This window comes from Coenobita brevimanus, chromosome 33, assembly GCF_032717465.1.
Source record: "Coenobita brevimanus isolate Jiangsu-jjx chromosome 33, ASM3271746v2, whole genome shotgun sequence".
Lineage (NCBI taxonomy): Eukaryota > Metazoa > Arthropoda > Malacostraca > Decapoda > Coenobitidae > Coenobita > Coenobita brevimanus.
Genome location: NC_136986.1, coordinates 1,156,186 through 1,174,272, shown reverse-complemented (window position 1 = coordinate 1,174,272; position 18,087 = coordinate 1,156,186).

The following is an 18,087-nucleotide window of genomic DNA, read 5'->3' as shown; positions in this document are numbered from 1 at the left end:
TGCCAGTCCCGGCGACGTACCGGTACGTCGTGCAATTGCAATGTGCATAATTTCGACAATTTTCAAAATTCGCGCTTGATTTGCGGTACGTACCCTCTCATGACCTTCCTCTACCTGCCACCAGGCGGGGACTCTCAGCGACCCCGCGCGACCCGCGCTAGCCCACCACTCGTCCACTCACCTGGTAGCCACAGTCCTGCTCAGACATGGCTAAGAGAGGTCTCTCAGACAGCGAAATTCAAGTCGCCCTGGACACCTTTACCGGCGACAGTGATTCCCCACTGGACGACGAGGATATGGACAAGGATTATGTGCAGCCAGAGGAGGAAGAAACCACCAGCAGTGACGAGGAAGTTCCGTCTCCCAGGAAGCGGCAGTACGTGACTTACCGCACTGCTAGAGATGGGCAGCAGGCAAAGAAGGCACGTGCAATATCCTATCCCTATCCCCAGCGTGATTTGGAACCAGAATTCAAGGACGAGGACGAGGATGAGCACGATGATGGAGCCGTGGGACATGCTGCCACGTGGTATGGACGTGAGGTGATAACACATCGTGGCCCAGAGCGCACACCATGTCGTATGAGCAGGTATGGGCCTAGCATTTTGTTTGGGGAGTTAGGAAGTCAAGTGGAGGGAGTGGGGAGTGAAAGGGAAAGTCCAGGGAGGATTAGGGAAAGTGAGAGTGACGTGAGTGAGTCATTGCTCTCCCTACGTAGTGTGAGGCGGCATAGTGGATCACGTGGGCCAGTGCGGGTGCATTCCTTATCACGTGGGGTTCTGATGGAGGGGGAAGGTGGGGAGGAACAACTCCAAAGCACGTCTTATGCTCCCCAATATCCCCTAACACGTGGTCGAGCTAGGGTGCGTGAGAGAGCACGTGGTGTTGTCATGGAGGGGGAAGGTGGGGAGGAACCACTCCCCAGCACTTCTTATGCTCCCCAATATCCCCTAACACGTGGTCGAGCTAGGGTGCGTGAGAAAGCACGTGGTGTTGTCATGGAGGGGGAAGGTGGGGAGGAACCACTCCCCAGCACATCTTCTGCTCCCCAATATTCCCCTATTTCATCCCCACAGCCCCCTAATGTTCCTCAAGGCCGTAAGGGTAAGGGAAAGGGAAAAGGTAAAGGCAGAGGGAATAGCAGTGATAGTGGGGAAGCCCTCTGCACTCCTTCTCCCCCACCTCCCCAACCAGGATCTCCTCCCAACCCAGACGAAGGCAGTGATGGGGATGATGGGGACGAGGGATTTGTGTCATGGGATTGGGAGGATGGGAGTGATTTTTCTCCACTCATTCACCCCTTCACTGAGCAGGGGCGATCTGGCTGCATTGCTCCAGGAATTCACCGTAATTCCACCAGGTTGGATTTTTTCCACCTGTTTTTCAGTGAGGCATTTGTTGATCAGATTGTATACCAAACCAACCTGTTTGCAAGCGCCCAGCGCCTAGAGAGTGAAAGATTGGGAACAAGGAGTAGGCATTCTATCATCTATGAATACCCTGTCTCCCTTCCAGAAATATTCTTATTTTTTGCCCTGGTCCTTTTGATGGGTATTATAAGAAAGAATAGAATTCCTGCTTACTGGACTAGGGACCCTGTTATGTTTACCCCAATATTTGGTCAAGTGATGAGCCGTAATCAGTTTCAACAAATTCTAAGTCGCCTCCATTTCTATGATGCTCATGACCCTGCAAATGCAAACAACACTGATAAAATGAGGCGAATTAGGTTGGTCTTTGATCACCTCAGGCAAACCTTTCGTTCCTCATTCTATCCCTATAGAGACCTCGTCATAGACGAGAGTCTCGTGTTGCGGAGAGGCAATATTTCATTCAGACAGTATATACCCAGCAAAAGGCACCGTTTTGGGTTCAAGATCTTTGTTATGTGCGACTGTAGGACAGGATACGTGCAAGACATAGTCTTGTACACCGGTGCACAGACAGACATAATAGAAGATCGAAGTATTGGACTGTCGGGAGCAGTGGTAAAGACGATGATAGAAGACTACTTTCATCGTGGTCACGTTCTCTACCTGGACAATTGGTACACTAGCCCTCTTCTCGCTCGTTATCTTCACACACATGAAACGGGAGTCTGTGGAACCGTAAAGGTGAACCGGTGTCACAATGCCAAGGTAGGGCGGAAACTTGCAAGGAATGAGGTTGTCTTCTTCAAAGCCAACAACATCCTTGCAACAATGTGGAACCACAACAGAGAAGTAAGCCTCTTGTCCACGGTTCACCGCCCCTTGTTGCACCGTACTGATTCCGTAGATTACTGTAGCGAGAACAGGCATCGTGTTTGGAAACCTGAGTGTGTCATGGATTACAATATAAACATGAGCCTCGTGGACCAGTCAGACTCCATGATATCGACGGTAGAGTGTGCTAGGACCACGATGAAGTGGTATAAGAAACTGTTCTTTCCCTTGCTAGATATCACTGCTCTGAATTGCCACCACCTTCACGCCATGACAACAGGAGTTCAGGAAAGATTTGAAGGGTTTGTGAGGGAGCTCACAAGAGAAATCTTTGCAAAGTATGCTGTTGAAAGGCCCCAACATCGCACCCGCACTGCCCCTATTGCACAAACTCCCCTGAGAATATCCGGCCGCCATTTCCCCACTCCTATCCCTCCCCAGCCAAACAGACCTAGGCCCCAACGCAGGTGTCACGTGTGCAGTAATTCCCAGGTGAGACTCACGACACAGAGGAAGGACATCCGCTATGAGTGCGTGCAGTGTGATTGGGTCTCTGTATTCACCCATGTTTTAGTGTATATCACACGTTGAAGCAATTTTAGTATGGTGTGAATGCAAAAGGACGCAGAAATTATGAGCTAAATGCGACAAACAGACGCTCAGTGAAATTATCAGTCATGTTGATCTCCAAATATTAGTATAAAGTGCATACAGATATAACATAAGTGCAAACATTGTATGTAAGTATATAAATCTGCCCTAAGTTGAAAGTTACATAGCGAGGGTTTTATGATGAGATAATCTGTCGCTCAGTGCAATAAATATGGCCCGTAATTATATAATTATTATTATTGGAAATTCTTACGGGTATAATATAAGTTCAAATTATTGTAAGTGCTGATATATATTCTAAGTCAAATATTCATAGCGTGTGTATAGAGATGCGATTTCCTGACGCTCAGTTGAATGAATAAGGCACGTATTAGTGAAAATAAAAGTCAGCAAGTGGTAAAGTGTGTAATATATGTGAAGAATTAGTATATAAGTGTGTGAGTATTATGTTGGTCGAAGCATTCATTGCGAGTGTATTTTCATGCGATATTCTCAAGCTCACTTCAATAAATAATGCCAGTAAGTATGTACAGTGCAGTTTAGGGGTGTAAACGTGTGTAATGTAAGTGGGAAATTATAATTGGAGTGAATAAATAAAGTAGATGATGAAACACGAGTGTTTGAGATCGTGGTTGTTACGTGAATATGCGCTAGCATATCGCTAAATGCCTTTGTAATGAATGAAAATAATTGAAAACATTTACAGTGGTGGAGGAAAGGTTCTATGTAAAGGGGAAAATAATTGGAAAGTGATAAAACAATTTGGTATGTTGAAATACGAGTCATAGCGAGTGCTCTTACTAAGCTGATGTGCGCTATACTTATGCTGCATGTCATCATAATGAATGAAAACATCTGAAAACACTTACAAAGAGTTGTAATTGGTAAAATGTCATTGAAACAGAAGTATACAAGTAGAAAAAATGATAGGTTGACTCATACCAGACACTTAGCATATACCATGTTATGACTCGGACCAAACTCGCTATGCTCGCGCAATGGTACAATGCTTATTTTTCATATATATGTGTCTGAAATCCATTATATTGTAACTGTTATTGTTTATTAGTTCAAATTCAATAAATATAGAGGTGTTGTGTGTTGTTTCTCCCATTATTCCTTACCATAGAAAACGTAAGTGCATATCTTGCCCATTACAGAACAGCACACCTGCCGGGGGGAACCGCACCTGTACGGACCACTTCTAGACCGCGGGAACCACTTTCTTTGTGATTTTCCTTCGTTTCTCGACCTAAGCGGAAGTTTTAGCAAAAAAATTTTTTTTCCAAAAAGGCTCGGGACTGAGGGATGTCATAGGTGCGGAAAACCTCGGGACGTGACGGGTTAAAACTGAGTTTTTGAAGAAATTTTCTGGAGGTATGAACTTCTTGCCAGGTATAATTCCAGAATTACATAAGATTGTAAATCTTGTAAGGGAGCACACTACAAACCATGTGCTCAGTGAAATAACTGCTGATATCTCCATAATCAAAAGAACATTGTTAGTTACTTTGGAAAACTCAAATTGGATAACAGATGATGGAAAGATGTCCCCAGACCTCGTCGTGGACATCATTGGTTATGTAGCTGCCTTGTGTAAATTACGAGTACCTGATAGGACCCTTAAGATCGCCAAGACAATCGCGTACACCCCAGGCATGTGCTTACTAGACTTAATGAACAAGGTAGAGATTCAGTGCAGTAAAGCAGGTATGGTCGACACACCCGCACATTCTAGTAGAATGAGAGTACCTGAGACAGTATCAGCTGTGAAAACATCTACACCGACCCCAAACAGAGAACAAAATCGATCGCGACCCGAAAGCAGGCAGAGCAAACAACTAAACGTGACGAGGGTTCGATCACCAACACCAGGCTACAGGCAGTTTCATAAGTTTTCGCGCAGCCCGAGCAGATCTTGCGCCACAAACAACACTACATATGGGAAGTCACCTCTTAGGTCACAGTCAAGAGATAGGTCCATTCTATGTCATTATCGTGCAAAACCAGGACACACAAGGAATGAATGCTTTATCAAAACAAAAGAGGATAGACAAAAGACACAAGGATTTGGTCCTTACTGTAGGCATCATAGATGCCAAGGGCACTGGACCAGTAACTGCAAAACAGTAGTAAAAATTGTGTCTATGTTCAAATCGGGGGAAGACCAGGTCATGACAAAAAACGAACAAACGTAAAGAAAAGCAAGTCTAAAATTCACATAGGAGGCATGTTGGGAAATGAGTGTATCTTGATACCAGCTGTATGTAAGGATCAAAACGTTTCCTTATTTTTAGATACAGGCTCTCCAGTGAACTTAATAACACATGAAATAAATAGAATTCTTAAAAATAAGAAGAAAGTAACTTTTCTGGAAGAAGCTGATTTAGATTTATATATGGTAGATGGAAAAAATAATTACAGTAAAAGGTATGATAAGGTTAAATATCAGTTTCACAGAGACTACAAGACCATTCTCTGCATTTTTCTATATCGTTGAAAACTTAGCAATTAAAGCTCATATGTTACTGGGATTAAGATGCATGAGAGCAGAGAACATAACTATACTCCCACAAATGAATGGAATAGACTTTGACAATGAATTCATAGAGGAAATACCATCAGAGACCTCACCGATTAGTAAAAGAGAACCAAAGAGAATTGGTAATATTAAAAGCTTAAACAAACATACACAAACAGATGAGTGTATAGATCCATTCCCACCACCAGCCCCATCCTCCAGAATTAGTGACCCAGATAACAGTACTGATTTATCAGTTTTTCCAGCCCATCTCACCAATGATTCAGTTATACCACCTAATTCCTACATGAAAGTTACCATAAAGAGCAAATTACCGAACAGTACTGTTCTTGTCTTAGAAGAATTATGTAAAGTAAAGGGATTGTCAGTAGAAAACGCATTATGTCAGATGAACAACGAAGGTCAAACTCAGATATTCATAATTAATCACATGAATGGGGAAGTTCAGTTGAAAAAGGGGACTTGCATAGTTAATATTGAAAAATGTCCCGCCCCTGTGAAGGAAATAGTTATAGCTGGAATGAGAAGTGAGATAAAATCTACGGATAGAGAAAGCATAAAAGAGAATTTAATTAACTCAGGTGAATTTGATGAAGAAAATGATTTGTTAACCCTGCTGGAAACACACAGGGATACCGTATCATTGCCCGGAGAACAAATAGGGTGTACTAACCTGATTAATCACATGATTAATGTGCACCCAGAAACACCACCAATTTTCGTACCAGCCTACCGCGTCCCACACTCCCAACGTACACTTGCAAATCAGTATGTCGATGAATTGTTAAAACTTGGAATTATTGAACCTTCAGTCTCCCCGTGGAATGCCCCATTATTCTTCGTGCCCAAACTAAATGGAGAAATGCGTGCAGTAGTAGATTACCATAAACTAAACAATCACACAATCCCAGACCGATTTCCCATGCCATTGCTAAGCAACGTTCTACAGAATATTGGACCTGAGAATAATATATTCTCAACAATCGATCTACTAAATGGCTATTATCAAATACCGGTTGCAGAGGAGTCACGTAAATACAATGCCTTTTCCACAAATAGAGGCCACTACCAATATACAAGGATGCTGATGGGACTGAGGACAGCCCCAGGCACATTCCAGCATCTTATGAATTACGTATTGTCCGGAATTTTAGGACAAGGAATATTTGTTTATCTTGACGATATTATAATCGCAGCAAAAAAATATTACGGATCATCTCAAGAAATTAGACTTACTCTTAAAAAAGATTAGTGAAGCTGGTTTAAAAATTAAGCTTTCTAAATGCAAATTTTGCTTTAAGGAAATAAATTTCTTAGGCCACAAATTAAGTTCTAATGGTATTCAGAGCACTGATGACAAAATACAGGCAGTGAGAGATTTTCCTGAACCCACTACGACTGACGAAGTTAGACAATTTTTAGGTCTAGCTGGGTACTATAGATCATTCGTACCACAATTCTCTGATATAGCCTTTCCTCTATTCCAACTACTCAGAAAAGATGCTATATTCCAATGGGAAGAACAAAAAAGGGCATTTAACAATCTATAAATTAAACTAACAAATGCACCTTGTTTAGCATATCCGAATTACACAAAATCATTTCTTATTTGTACAGACGCATCAGTTAAAGGATTAGGGGCTGTACTGATGCAGGAAGATAAAAGAGGAAACAATCAACCAATTGCATTTGCCAGCAGACAAACAAAAGGTGCAGAGAAAAATTATTGCACTACAGACTTAGCGGCACTTGCAGTGGTTTTTGCATTACATAAGTTTCGAGATTTGGTATATGGTTACGAAATCTACTTATTCACCGACCATAAACCACTAGTGGGTATGTTTAAAGAAAAACTCCTTTCTGGGAGGAGAGCAAGATGGAAATGTACAGTTGAAAACTACAATGTACAAATTCATTATATACAAGGTAAAATGAACATAGTAGCTGACGTATTATCTAGGAACCCGAACACGATTCAGGTCGCGGCATAAGATCTCAAAGGAAATATCCCAAACCAAGATGATATCGCAAAAGCACAAAGACGTGACCCAATATGGTCTAGAGTTATATACAAGTTAGAAAGTGGAGATGACATACAATTACCCAAACTGCATGTACCACTCGAACAATTCACAATGGTCAATAATACATTATACAAGATTAACCCGAAACAACCAAACGCCAAAGAAATACTAACCAGATGGTAGTACCTAATGACATGATACCCCAAGTATTACGAACGATACATGATAGCCCACATGCAGGACATCCTGGAAAGGATAAGACATTCAAACAGGCCCAGCTGTTATATTACTGGCCTTCATTACGAAAAGATATAAACAATCATATAGACAGATGCGAATCATGTGCAAAACATAAAGGATACCCAATCACACCTGCACTGATGGGTAATTACCCTGTACCACATCAGCCATGGGACGTTGTCGCTGTTGATTTACTCAAGATGCCATTATCATACAATAACAACCTATACCTATTCGTTGCAACGGATCATTTTTCCCGTTATGTAATTTTAGCTCCAATTAAAGATAAAACAGCAGAGACAGTACCAAAGGCAATAACAGATAATGTAATATGTCGCTTTACTACCCCAAAGGTATTAATAAGTGATAATGGAGGAGAATTTAATTCTGATATCTTACAAGAAATATGTAAACAATACAACATCAAAAAGGTTAACGTTTTAGCCTATCACCCAGCATCTAATGGGTTAGTAGAAAGACAAAACAAAAAAGTATTAGATGTGCTACGACACATTCTCAGTGAAAATTATGCAAGCTGGGATGATTGGATTCCCAGAGTAGAAGCTTTAATTAATGGATCTATAAAAAAATCCATAGGTGACACACCACATTTCATTATATATGGGACAGATAAAAATCTACCATATGAGCTCCTAGAAGGAGACAGTCTGCCCATATACAATTACGATGATTACTCTAAACTCCGTTTACGTGAATTCCAGGACATACACCAAAGAGTAAAAAAACAATTTACGATGTCCAAGGAAGAAATGACGGAGGCATTTAACAAGAAGGCAAGAGATTCACCTATCAGCTTAGGAGACATTGTTTATGGTATGATTCATACGAGAGACAATTAATTATCCCCAAAATTTGAGGGCCCATACAGAGTAATTAACATAAAAGCAAACAAAGTTTTAATTAAGTCACTGTCAACTGGAGAAGAGAAACAAGTTCATATTGACCATTTAAAACGAGTTTCAAGGGAATTATCCAACAATTATTCAGCATCGGATACAACCGAAAAGGCGAACGTACCTCAGGAAACCAAGCAAGAAAACAACAATGATTACAAAAAGAAATTAAGGTCATATACCAAACAATCAAACATAGGTGCAACTGTTCCAATAAAATTTACAGTACATCATTTACGAGAATTAAATATCGATTTAAACTCCTTCTATAAATGAATGAACAATCAACCGTAACGCACATCATCACTATCATCGACCACAACATGGCCATATTAGAAAAATAATAGTTTTTTTTTTTCGGTATGTAGCGATGAAGGGACTTATGCTATGGATTCTCCTCTACATAGCAAGAAGATATGCACACTTAGACCCCCAACACATAGTACGACAAGGATGCCTCATAGCCCCAACGGCCACGACTTCAATCGTAAAAGACGTCACGAGTACTGAAATAAGTCTGGATTACTTGTATGAATTACCTTCTTATCTAGAAAATCTCGCGAAACCCATGGGAAACCTGAACTTCATGATAGGAAGCTATGCTTCACAAGCACATAACACAAAGGAAGTGAATGAAATAGTGAAGTTAGCGAAATGGAAAATAGAACAGGCAAAGTCAACTATGCTCATCATGATCCAAGATCTCCCATCTTATGGAACGGAGGTACTGAGCGACAGGAACAACATCACACGTACTCGCCAAAAGCGCGGTTTGTTCGACCTGGGTGGCGCAGTTCTTCGGAACATCTTTGGATTGGCTACAGAGGATGACCTTAAAGAAATAAACAACAAATTTAATAAAATAGCTCAGGTACTAACATACCAAGATAAATTCATCACAGGACATAACTCAGCAATGAAGACAATTGTGAAAAATCTGAAAAAGGCAGAAAACATAGCTCTCGAAAGTGTAGATAAAATAAATGAAATGGAAGGTAACATAACACTTTTCCAACACTTCTCGATCATCACAGAACATATTGACACAGTTCTACTACAATTAGACAACACTGGAGTTCGTTACAGGGCACTTATGCAAGGAATTTCGAATGCTGGTGATGGCAAGATCACAATTGACTTACTCCCAGTTCATGAGCTACGTCAGATTAGTCAAGGCATACATAAACATAAATTGAAGCCTTTGTTCCGAAGAAGGGAATTCATGCAATATTATCCATATTTAGAAGCAACACTAACACCAACATCAGTACTTCGTAAGTCTAGTTGGACCCCTCTTCTTGTTCACTCTCTCCACTACCTGTCGGTTCTATAGCTAGCCTCCTTCTGAGCTCTGCTTCCTAAATTCTGGTGTAGAAGGGGTCGTGTCATGTGTGTTACAATGTTGTTGGAATGTTCTAGAAACCTGTGTGTGAGTATGTGTGTATGTGTGTGTATGGTCACTAGGCATTGTTCGTATGCTATAACGCTGACACACTACCTATATCATCCCATGACTTGCTATTTCCTGTGTATTGTCAACATTTCCTCAGATACACTTGGAAGATCATTTCCCGTTCCCAGGCTTCCCTGGTGCTCTGTCTATCTATTTATTTATCTATCTATCTATTATGATTTGTAATTATAATATGGAGTCCTGACAGTAGTTTATTGTCACTGTAGGCATTCAATTTCTTTCAGTAAAATACGTAGCATTCACTTTCTCGTCCTGTATACTAGCATTTAGAGTGAATGTCACTTTCACCTTCACTCTCATAACTCATAGTATTCATACATGCTAGAGTGAAACTTTCACTTTCATTACTCCAAGTATATATACTCGTATTCTTATAATACTACTCATTTACGTTTCTCTTTATGTTCTCAATTTTATTTACATTATTTACATTTCTATTTTATTTACACTGTGTTATGCACTGTCACTTGAAGTGACTTATAAAACTATTTTCCACTGTTCACTTATATTTACATTCATTGCCTTACTTGCTGTTTACACATTATCTACACATTATTTACAATTCCACTTGCACTGTTTTACTCAACAGAAAGATCGTAGTCACTCTCTTTCAATTGTCAGCCCTTTACCTCTTTCCACACGAAGTTTAGTAGGGGGTAAAGGTCACAGGGCCCTTTGCATGGGGCTAAAAATTGGCTGAAGTTAGCAGGAGCAAACAGACGTACCTTCACCTTGGAAGATGACAGTGAACTGATAGGGGTGGGCCGGGGTGGCCTACCTAGGGAAATGCATTACTGCCAACGTCAGCCTCTTGACAGCTGCTAATATATAGCAGTGAAATGATTGGCAGGAAATCTAGACAATACATTATAAATTAGGTAGTTCCAGGTGAATGTAAATATCACTTAGGCTTCTCCCTTCCCTCCTTATATATATTTTTAGTACAAGAATAGATTATATGGCATATTTCAAGGGGAAATAAGCAGTGAAAATTAGCAAACGAGTGCACGTGAGGTGTTGTCAAGTGATAATTAGCCAATTCCGGGTGTATGGCACTCTCACTTACCTTATTTCTTTTTGGTATATATTATTTGGTATAAGAATAGGGCATAGAGCTTATTTCAATGGATGAAATCAGTGGAAAATTCCAGGGATGATTTACTTAGCATAGCACGGCTGGGCAGGCGAGAGGAGAGGGTTATGGAGGGAAGGTAGGGAGGGGAGTCAAGAACGGGGAGAAATGGCTAAATTGTCAACAATGGATGGGAGTACAGATGAGATTAGGAGTGCTGACTAGTGTTGGACATTGGCAGTTCTGGTAGATGATACAAGCTACCACTTGAAAGCCCGGGGGAATTCAAAATAACACAGAATCACAAAAGTGACGCCCCGCAGTATGATCCCTTGCTCCCAAGTGTCACGAAAGTGACGCCCTGCGGTTAAGGGGTTAAAAGTTAACTTTTGCATTAGAGTTGGACAGGAAAGGAATAAGAGTTTGCGTCTACACTTGTGCTACCTGCCAGCCATAGTGGTTGAGGGATGCAAGCAGAGAATTCAGAGGACCAGCGACCATTGAATTAACGAAATAAAAGCGACAAAGATGCAACACCACGGCAAAGAGATCGGGGTTAAAGGCAGCCAGTAAGAGAAGGAGAGTAAATGAGATGAAAAGTCTTTGACTTTTGTTGTATGTTGGGTGCCTTCCCACACGTTAAAGTAGTGGTGTACACAAGGGCAAATAAAACCCCTGTTTAAAGTCAACAACTGTGCAGGGGTACTGAAGATACAGAGTCAACATAGGACACCTAGTCACTTGGAAGCAGATTTTATATGGGGAGGTAATATTATCTTTCCAAGAAAAATCCTGAGAGAATGAAACCCCATGTATGGTCAAAGATGATGCAGGAATTATTTGGGTATTGTTAAAAATTAGAGGACATTCCTATGGTACATTTTTATTGGTCGAAAGATGTAGGAACTTGGTTTTCGATACATTAAAAACAAGATTACTTTCACCTGAATCAGAGGATTGATCCAAGTCAGATATTAAGTGTGCCATAGACTCTGCTCTCGTTTGTTGAAGTAACTGTTGAGATGGACGCTGTGGGAAGTAGATGGAAAGGTGAGGGGTGAAGACATCAGTATATGAGTGATTAGGGTTACATGTAAACCTTGGTGGGTCATGGATGAACACAAGAAGGGCAGTTAGTGACAGGCCAGTGCCCTAAGGAACACCATTACTGATAGCTCGAGGACAAGAACAGTGGCAATCTACAACAGCAGCTATAGAACGACTAGAGATAAAGGCACATATAGGACTGAAACCGTAAAAGGGCCGTAAATTTAAGATTGATGCCAGACTTGATAGAAGCCTTTGAAATGTCAAGCTCAATGGCAAATCTTTCACCGAAGTCCCGAAAGGAGGATGACCAGGTGTCTTGAAGGAAGGTGAAAAGTGGAGCATCCCTGACTGAGCCCCTAATGACAATCAGAGAAGGTTATGATAGGAGAGGTGTTTTAATTTTGTAAAATTACGGAATAGTGTCAAGTACTTTACAATACAAATACAGGATGTTAGTGTAGTTCTTTAACAGCATTTATTTCAAAAGTTTTTGAGTCTATTCTTAACCAAAATTTTTTTAAGGATCTTTTCTGTCACAACGTTCTTTCCGATCGTAAATATGGGTTCCACCACGGATGCTCCAATGGCGATCTTCTCACCTACCTTTTAGACTCGTGGTCGTCCTCCTTTTGGGACTTTGGAGAAAGCTTTGTCATTAAACTTGATATCTCAAAGGCTTTCGTTCGAGTCTGCCATTTTCAACTTCCAAACTGCCCTCTAATGGTTTCTATTCTTCTATCTGTGCCTTCATCTATAGCTTCCTGTCTGCTCGTACTATAGCTGCTGCTGTAGACTGCCACCGTTCTTTTCCTAGAGCTATCGATGGTGGTGTTCCTCAGGGTTCTGTCCTACCACCAACTTTCTTTCTTTGGTTCATCAGTGACCTTCTATGCTGTACCTCTAACCCCATCCACTTATATGCTGATGACTCCACCCTTCACATTTCCATTCACTTCCCACAGAGTTCATCGCAGCACGTACTTCAACAAACAAGGGATGAGGCTATGGCACACCTGATGTCTGACTTGGCTCATATTTCTGACTGGAGTAAATGTAATCTTGTTGTTTTTAATCCATTAAAAGCTCAGTTTTAACATCTATCAACTCGGACAAAACCTTCCACAGGAACACCATCTAATTTTCAACAATATCCAGCTTAATCCTGCATCATCTTAAAACATACTTGGGGCTTCATTCTCTCGGGATTTGTCATGGAAATAACATATTACTTCTCTTGCAAAGTCTGCTTCCAAGAGATTAGGTGTGTACAAAGTACAAAGGAGAACAAAGGAAACCAAACAGCAACAGACCTTATGGTCCTTTCGAGGCTGTTTGTTACAGAGTAGACTATGACTATGAGATCTAACTCTACATGCTTAAGGATAAGAATAGTAAAGCAAGAAGACTCTCCCTACCTCCAAACCCCCAAGTTAAAACAGGCAAGAAAAAGAGAGAAAAATCACCATGCAGCATGGAAAAATTTATATGGAAATTTCACAGGGAAGACTGGAAAGGAAAAGCTACATTCTATAATACATTATCTATAAGCTACCAGTATGAATAACCTGAAAGAGAAAGTAGTAAAGTAAAATCAATAAGCGGATAAATAAATAAGTAATGCATGTCACTATGTAAAGGGTACGTTGAGTTGATGGGGCATCTGCAGACACAGTGTGGAAATTGCACAGTACACAGTGTGGATATTCAGGTGTGGTGCAACAGCATTGTCTGGCACTATTAAGGTAGGCAGCAGTCAATCAGGCCCCAGCTCCGTTGATTCCACTGCGACTAGAAACTTTCCCATGCGGGACAAGCACACAAGTCGCCTCCTGAAGCAGTGACCCCTGGTACATGAAAAAAATCCCGATGGTGGCCACTTAACTAACAGGGACCCTCAGTGATCTACAAGCTCATCACAGGTCGAAAGTATGAGTAGTGACCGTTAACTCAGGGTTATGTGTGCATATCCTAGTCTGTGCATATAGTATCTTTGCATTTAATAAGTTGATCCAGGCTCTAAAGAAAAATAAAATAAAATAAAATAAAAAATTATACATACACAAGTATTTTATTCAAGAGTAAACATATTACGCTTGGGGTTGGACGAGAAATACTTATCCAGGCGACCTTTAAAGGTTTGTACCCTATTACAATTTACTACATTGGAGGGCAATTTACTCCATATATTTACAACTCTACTGAAGAAGAAATTCTTAGCTTTAAGCGACTGGAATCATTTGCCAATCATTTTATGCCCATTCTCTAGTATAATTCGAGTGATCATCTGTGAAGTATTTATTGACAGCCATGTTATCATGACCTTTGACTTTCTTGAATACTTGAATTGAATCTCCTCATATCCTCCGTTTTGTTAGGGTAAAGAGATTTAGGGCTTCTAAACGTTCCTCGTACAGATAATTTCACAATCTAGGTATCATCTTTGTCATCCTTCACTGCACTCTTTCAAGCTTTTCCATATCCCTTTAATAATACGGTGACCAAACCGATCGCAAGTGCAGGCGTACTAAAGAATTACACAAAGTGAGGACGATATTATCTGATTTATATTCAACTGCTCTGCCTATGAATCCAATCAATTTACTGGCTTTTTTCATAGCTTTTGTACATTGTTTGCTTGGTTTAAAATCATTTGTTATTAGCCTATAACTCCTAAGTCTTTATCATGGTTTGCCCTATCAAATTGGACATTATTCATTCTATAACCTGCTCTTACATTTTTACTGCCAATGTTTAGCAATTAGCATTTATTAATACCGAAATCCATTTGCCAGACTTGGGCCCAGTTAAACAGTTGATCAAGATCTCTCTGAATGTACTGCCTTTGCAGTGCTGTATCTGCTGTTACCTACCTTAGTATCATCAGCAAATTTTTAAATCTTACAACACAATCCTTCGTCAGTATCATTTACATATATTAAGAAAAGAATAGGACCTAACACTGAACCCTGTGGCACTCCATTTGTAACGTTTATCCAGTCTGACTCTTTTCCATTTATTACTACTCTTTGCTTTTATCCAGTAAGCCAGTCTTGTACCCACCCAAGAACACTGCCACTGAAACCATGTGCCTTTAGCTTCTGAAGGAGTCTTTTGTGTGGCACTTTGTCAAAATCCTTTTGAAAATCGAGCTAGACCATATCGACAGATTTAGTCTCGTCGTACATGTTCAGTATATCGTTGAAAAAGTCCAGCAGATTCGTAAGGCAAGAGTGATTATTACGAAAACCATGTTGTGCATCTTTTATGAGATTGTTTGTTTCTAAGTGATTCACAAACTTGTCTTTGATAATAATTTCAAATAATCTGCAAACCATCGATGTTACACTAATTGGGCGGTAGTTTTCTAATTGGGCTCTGTTGCCCTTTATGAATATTGGAGTTACGTTAGCAAGCTTCCATTCGTGTGGCACCTTACTGCTCTTAAGTGATAAGTTAAAAAGCTCTATGGGGGAGGCGGTGGCTGAATCGGTAGAGAGGCGGCCTGTAGTCCTCAGAGACCAAGGTTCGAATCCCGGCTGGGGCAGGGTGACAGTTTAAGGTTTTGAATTTCGTAAAAAGCAGACTTTCCTGATCTACCAGATGACCCGCCGACATGTCGTAAAAGTACCCCCGCTAATACCAATACACCAGTCCTGTATGAGACAGCCCTAGCATGTATTCAATATGGACGGTGGGTGTTAGCGCTGAAGTGGTGACATGTGGAAGTGTAGGAGGACTACTGGGCTTTGGGATAGGCTACTACCCCCGAGACATAGGGCCTGAAGCTTTTGCCCAGAGTCAGACACATAAAAAAAAAAAAGAAAGATAAAGTCTTTGATATTTCATTCTGTAGTTCCTTCAATACACGTGGTGATATTTTGTGTGGTCCTGGCGCTTTATTCTCTTTTAATTTGTTTATTGCAAGCAGTACGTCGCGATCGCTATCTGTAATGTCAGTGATTATGTTGCCCTCTTCTATAGGAATGGGGGAAACAGTAGGAGTCGTATGTATATTTTCTCTTGTAAATACTGACGTGCAGAAAGTATTAAGAACTTTCACCATCATACTTTCATCATGAGTGTGCTCTCCGTTATCTGTGCTTAAGGGACCGATTGATGGAGTTATTACCCTTTTCCTTCTTATGTAACTGAAAAATTCTTTGGGATTTGATTTACTGATACTTGCAATATGTGTCTCAAGGTTTTTCTAACTGCGTTTAATAATTTTTTTTGGCTTTTCGACAAAGGCCATCGTATTCATTTTATCACTTTGACTCATTGTGGTATTATAATTCTTTTATGCAAGTTTTTTTGCTTCTAGACAATGTTTAATGTCGAAGTTCCACTATTTGGGTTTAGAGTTTTTGGCAGGCCTTCCATTGCGCATTGGAATACGTAACCTGACAGCACTGTTGAGAGGTTCTGTAAAAAAAATTCCTTGCATCATTGATATCCAAAGTTTTGACTTGCAATTGTCTTTAATATCGTACTTTTTATGTTAGAAAAAAGTATGATTTTCTTTAATATATTACAGAAAAAAAAAAAACATTGGAACTATATACCATTTTTTTTTTTTTTTATAATTTTGATTTTGTAACTTGCAATACTTTGGTGATAGAAACTCTGTGTACAAACAGCTAGATAAGGAGTTTATTACAAGCTCACAGTAAAACAGTCTGCCCGGCTAGGATGTCTGCTATCAACTGATGCAATAACGCCGTCTTCAGGCGTGGGAAAGGGTGCTGACCTAGCAAATTTAGTGGGGGCATGTATGCATTTTGGGGGGACATATATACATCGGGGGTAGACATATTGTGGAGGGGGTACACTACTCCCCCGGTTACTGAGATGGTGTCTCCTGACACCAGGAGGTAAATGGTGGGTGATTATAGTAGTAAGGCAGGACCGGGGAGGTTTGTACAAGGGATAAGTATGATACAGGGGCAGTAGGGGAGACATGGCCATGTTGAGAGGAGGGAATTGGAAGGATATATACATATAAGATATACAAGGAATAATAGGTACAAATCCAGTAAGGGTCGAAGGGATATATGAACATAACGGGAATTACACAATAATAGTTTGATACATGATAAACTAGGAGTAGATATGAGAGTTCTGTTGTTGTTCTTACTTCATTTTTTTTTTTTTTTTTTGTGGATTTTCTGTAGGATACACTGTCACTGAGTAATGTATGAAAGAAATACCATCATTTTCTAGTAGGCAGAGTGCTGTTCACAGTTTGGTTGATTGTTAGATGGCAATTGTAGTCACTGAATGTAAGGGAACTAAGTACGGGGAGTTTCTACGTCGTGTGTAGGGCGTACTATGCCTGTAGCGACTCTGATTTCCTGGAGTCGACGTTCCATTTTTCTGACACAACAATGCACTGCACAGATGATGAGTAGAAAACCTATGAAAGCGATAACCACAGGGGGAAACACAACTGTCGGATGAACCCATGAACGGCTGAAGGCCAGAGAAAATTGATCCATAATGAAATCACTGTCATTGAGGAAGGTGAGCATGCACAAGTGAGGGGAGGTGATGGTAATGTTGGCAGAAGGTAGGGTTGAAGGCATGTCGATCGGTTGAAAGATGTCATAGGAGTGTTTACGAACAGCTTGGTGATAGCGAGTGGCGTAAGTGATGACGGACTCTGATTTGACGGTACAATAGTCAGGTGCTTTGTAGAGACCACTAGCGGGGACGGAGCGAACGGAAGAACCAGGACACATGATTGTGACAGAGATGGGAACAGCAAAGAAGAAGTACTGGACATGGTTGAGGTGAGCATGGTGGACCGGGAGGTCAGGAGCTGGGACAAAAGAACAGGCCGAGTAGATGGAATGGTTGCGAACTAAAGCGGACTCACAGGGTGTAGCACTGCTAGGGAAGATAGCGAAAAGGTGGGCAGCACAGAGACGAGAGGTCGGAGTAAGGGAGGAACATTGC